Source organism: Tenebrio molitor, chromosome 9, assembly GCF_963966145.1.
Source record: "Tenebrio molitor chromosome 9, icTenMoli1.1, whole genome shotgun sequence".
Taxonomy (NCBI): Eukaryota; Metazoa; Arthropoda; class Insecta; order Coleoptera; family Tenebrionidae; genus Tenebrio; species Tenebrio molitor.
This window is the reverse complement of record NC_091054.1, coordinates 8,864,401-8,868,839: the sequence shown is the minus strand read 5'-3', so window position 1 is coordinate 8,868,839 and position 4,439 is coordinate 8,864,401. Positions and strand designations below refer to the sequence as shown.

At 33.7% G+C, this 4,439-nt stretch overlaps 1 protein-coding gene across 3 annotated transcripts in view; it reads left to right on the top strand.

Annotated features, from left to right (window-relative positions):
• LOC138138244 (uncharacterized) overlaps positions 1-4,439 on the top strand; it is a 54,774-nt gene that overhangs the window by 4,987 nt on the left and 45,348 nt on the right. The gene's annotated exons all lie outside the window — the stretch shown is intronic.

Sequence of the window (4,439 nt, the reverse complement as noted above, 5' to 3'; positions counted from 1 at the left end):
CTGGCGGGAAATAAAGGCATTAATCACTCCGGAGGGTTAAGTTGTCGCTGTATTGTTCATTCGATATGTTAGAATTTAATTACGACAATCGCAACAAACGGCAAGCTTCGCATATTTGCACCGGCGAGCCGTCCCTCGAACGCAACACCGCGATATTTCATAACGTTGCGGAATGCCACCGAAATGGCCACCCATTACGCCGACACAAACCTCATGCGTTGGGAATTATCTCCGCTTCTTGAAGAACAAACAGTCTTTGCGGTGTCTGTGATGAACGCACTGAACGCAGCGAAAAGTTGCGTTTTGGATAAATCATGCGAGCTTATGCAACCAGCAATACTAACCTACTTGTACCCACATTATTGGCTTAATCGGCTTTGCCCATAATAATTTATTGATTGAACGCCTGTTTTTTATTCCACCAGGCGGAAAAAATGTTTGGTTCCCACGTTAATGACGAGCGATCAAATAAAAAATGTCTGAGACTTGGGGTCGAGGGTTATTTGCTGGCTGACGTGTGTCTGTGATTGGTCATTAGCAACACGTCAACTGTCAATCTCTTGTTTCCGGGTCAAGAAAATTTTCTACACGCATTTTAAAACAATTTTGGTGGTTTAACGTTCGTGAATTAAGACGAGATTTCGCTTAATTCAATTCTACACAGATTTATTATTTTTTTTTATAAATTAAACACCAACAATGACACATTCTAAATAAATATTTATTTTCTATAGAATTTATATGTATTACAAGTACGAAGCCTGACAAACTTTGCTCACTGTGTAATGAGTGATTCAGTTACCACTATGAATATTAAGTTGGATAATGTTAATGTGTCAAGTAAATGAAATAAGTATGCCATAATTTATTATTTGCCGAAAAATATTTTCCTTCGGTACTATTGATTATAGGAAATTAAATTAATTTCTTATGAAGAAAATTTGCTAAACTCAGTCCACTGATAGATTGCTTGACATAAATGTTACTAAAAGTGTTCACTCTACGCTATAAGAAATAGATCCGGCGCGAAATTTAAAAAAATGAAAGAACAGGTTTACACGTGATGTTTTATTATTATTCTGTATGTTTGCACTTAGGAAAGACGAAAGAAAACTTCTGTATAGCAGGGGTAATATATTAGGTTTTATTAATACAGGGTATTTCAAGAGTGATAATGTGCCCGATGGATTTAAAAATGCAACGCACAATACATTTTCGAATTTCTGAAAAAAGCTGGGTACAGAAATGAAAATATCCAGCTTTTTTCGGAAATGGCTAAAACAAACAAGAGATTATTTAATATTTAATGCATGAAGAAAAATTACCTGTGTATCATTTTCGATGTTTGTAATGTCACTTGAAGTGTTCATTATGCTAGATTCTTGAGGCACGCACTCACTTCACAAATTCAAAGAAATCAAAAAAAATCGCAACGGAGGAGATCAAAACAGCAACACGATCAAAACTAATAACTTTTAAAACCAGAGGAACGCAAAACAAAGCTCTAAAGATGAAAAATCGCAAATCTAAATGCTTAAATCACTTGACAGCACTGACAATTTCAAATTTGAAACGTCATATAATTTATTTTTCGCGTGGGTTTTATAACAACCAATGAGAATCAGTGGCGCGAATGCTTCAAGATATTACCAACACAATCTATGATACTTTCTTAATATTTTAATGTTATGGTTTGGGGATTTTGTTATCTAAGGATATTTAAAAAAATGCATTCTATCAGTGGACGTAGTCTAGTTAAAATTATCGTACGAGTAGCTTCATTCTAGCAATTAAACGATTTCTTTTAAGCGTTTCAAGATAAATGTCGTAATTTCTTTAAATTAATTAAATATTTAAAGAAGTCTCTCTGTGGTGTGCATTGTTAAAAATTGTTTTTCTATCTAGTTCACCAAATGAAAAAGTCCATATTGCCAAGTAACTTAGATAAGAACTATTTTTTATAGAGATTGAAACGGAAATGACAGCGTAACCTTTTCCACATTACATTGAAGATAAGTATGTACGAGTATTAGAGTGATTAAAGTGAGAATCGCCCTCAAATGTCACATGATTTATATTGACAAATCACAACTCCGAATTGTTTGAATACCAACCAATCACAATTTAATTAAGCGGAAATTTTCCCTAGGGAAAATTTCCGATATAATTGACCTAGGGAAAAAATTTTTCGGGCGATTCTCTTCCGAATATACCTCGGGACAGATATATATCGCCAAAAATTTTTTCTTGCAGTCCAACACTCGTGTTTGTCGCTCAAAATTACCCTCGGGCTGGCGCCCTCGTGTAATTTTCTTGCTACAAACACTCGTGTGTGAGGACTGCTCGAAAAAATTTCCGGCAATATATCTGTCCCTTGGTATATTATACAGGTGTCCCAAAAATGGCGTACTAACTACTTACTACGGTATCCAGGATGTTTAAATGGACACGAAAAAAATATGGAAAAAATTTTTCAGACAAAAAAAGTAATTATTATTATTTTTATTATTAACGGTAATACAATGTAAACAAAGATGTACTCGTACATCATTACCTTGCAATGTTACCGTAGTGGATTTAAAATATTTTTTTCGATTTCCAAAGCTTCTAAATTCACTATTGTGCAGGATTAGATATTGGTAGTGAGTAATCTTGTACTTTGTGATAATATGTACGATTAGAGGTAGCTGTCATGACAATTTAATACATATATTTCAAAATAATTTTCCTGTTAAGTGCCACTTTCAAGGACCGCCAAATCAGCAATTAAGTCCAATAGAATTTTTTAAACATTTTTCTGACGTTTACGGTAGTCTCTTCTACACTGTAGTGCACCGTTAGTACGCCATTTTTGGGACACTTGTATATGAAAACATATTATTTCATCGAAAATACAATTTTGACGTACTGATTCAAGGAGAGAAAGTACTTTACCTGACCCCGACTATGCCTATTCACTTGCAAATATTTTGAAGTGTACTCGTAATAAATAATTAATCAGTTCCATTTAATTACCATTATCTAGTTATAATAGTTATTTACTTTCTAAAATATAAATCTACAGCTTCTGAAGTAAACAAATAGATTGACTTTCGTAAGTAGCAGTGTAGTGGTAGTCGATAAAATCTTGTATGCAACACGGCAGTAAAGTATCGATCGAACTCGTTTGCTTGCTCGACTCGGCTCCGCCTCGTCTCGCAATCTGCAAACTCGTTCGATAAAGTGTCACTTTACTGTTACATGTTACATAAATAGCTATGAAAAACATAAATATTAAAACATTATTTCTTCTTTTATACTGGGTGCATCAAAATTCGCAAAACAACTCAGTGGGGCAATGTCAATTCATGTTAGAAAATTATGAGAAAAATAATTTAAAAAATCTATATCTTTTAGATTTAAAGATATGGGCCCTCAAAAGGTGCATCTTTGATCTCGTTTATTTTATTAAATCTTGAAAACGATTTGGACTATTTGTTTTTTACTAGCCAGTGGCGTAATAATTCTGAATGATTGTGATCAAGTTTACAATTATTTACTTCATTATTTCCAGCATTTCCAAGAAGTGATTTTATGTTGGATTTACCTCAAATAACGTATGGCAACATGGTTTTGATTTTTCTTTCTTATTTCCATGGATGCAACAAATATGAAATATTTTCAGACTATTGGGGTACATACAACGTGATCAACAATGGCTGAGTCTGTTGGTAACAATGAAAATTTGAATGATTTTGGTACCACTGTAATCTAAACGCATTTTCGGTTGTCATCTCTGACAGAGTTGACAGGCGAATTTGACGTTTACCATCAAACGGTCATTTTTGTATTAGCATAAATATACCCGACATAACCTAATTTTTTTTTTTCTCGTGTCAAGTTAAAACATCCGGTCAGTACCAATTACGAAACAGAAAAACACCAATATTTTGCAGTTGTTTCATTGCCAACAGACTCAGTCATTGTTGATCACGCTGTAGAAAGTTTTTAAGTATTGCCATATTTAGTGTAACAAATAGTTCCATATCTTCTACAAAAAAAAAGATTGATTTTTTTAACATTTTCACCTGATAAGTGTCAAAAAAATGAAAAAAAAAAGGCAACTGATGTCATACAACATGATGATATTTACGACAGATTTACAATGGAACATTTTCCATTGCGTCAAAGAATGACATTGACGGCCAAAATTTATTGCTCGCGACTGTAGGTTGTGATAAATCCTTTATATCGGGTGTCAAAATAAAAATTCTTTGTGCATTACACTCGGAGTCATTAGTACAAGTCTACTCTGTACTGTACATTTTTCAAAATTGTGTAGTGTGAATTGAGTTTTGTGGAAAAATGCGATTGGCATTACACGCTGTCAAAGTGTGTCAAATATCAAAAACGCCAAATGAGATCTTCGTTCAAACATACAATAACTGGTTGTTTGCCGC